Here is a 557-nt window from a genome sequence, read left to right as displayed (position 1 = left end):
TCGCACTCATTAACTAAAGGTGAGTTCCTCCCAAACAATGCACTTGACTTTATTAAAAGGCATTTTTTCATACTGTGTATATTGCTCACTGATTTTTGCAGATAGTGTCCAACAAACCAACAATTAATACCGATAAACTATTAATGTTTCCAGTTCGAACAACAGCTTCGCGTCAATCAGTGTAATAAACGGCAGTGGAGGGAATTGTGAACAGATTCCAATGAGATCCCCGTGAGTCGATAAAAAAAGAGCAGAATCGCTGCGAGCAGGGTTCGAACCTGCGCAGGGAAATCCCCATTGGATTTCAAGTCCACCGCCTTAACCACTCGGCCATCGCAGCTACACTGTGGAGCTGCTTTAATAGTCGAATCGTCGGTGCAATTTATCAGAGAGACCGCCTGCATGCTTGCCCGATTGGATCTCCCAGACGATGTGAAAATTAAATCATAGAATCGCAGAATCTCACAGCAAAGAAGGAAAAATTTCGGTTAGAACTAAAAGAATTTACATTTCGGGAAAACCTGAACAGTCTGGGGAGCTTCTTTCTCGAAAAACAA

General features: G+C 42.5%; 1 non-coding gene across 1 annotated transcript; it reads right to left on the bottom strand.

Moving 5' to 3' along the window:
* Nucleotides 1-257: 257 nt before the first annotated feature.
* Nucleotides 258-340, bottom strand: trnas-uga (transfer RNA serine (anticodon UGA)). Its single transcript has one exon. It is a non-coding gene; the product is annotated as a tRNA-Ser (tRNA).
* Nucleotides 341-557: the final 217 nt, after the last annotated feature.

This window comes from Pristiophorus japonicus, unplaced genomic scaffold, assembly GCF_044704955.1.
Source record: "Pristiophorus japonicus isolate sPriJap1 unplaced genomic scaffold, sPriJap1.hap1 HAP1_SCAFFOLD_210, whole genome shotgun sequence".
In the NCBI taxonomy this organism is placed as follows: domain Eukaryota; kingdom Metazoa; phylum Chordata; class Chondrichthyes; family Pristiophoridae; genus Pristiophorus; species Pristiophorus japonicus.
This window is presented reverse-complemented; position numbering and strand designations above follow the sequence as displayed.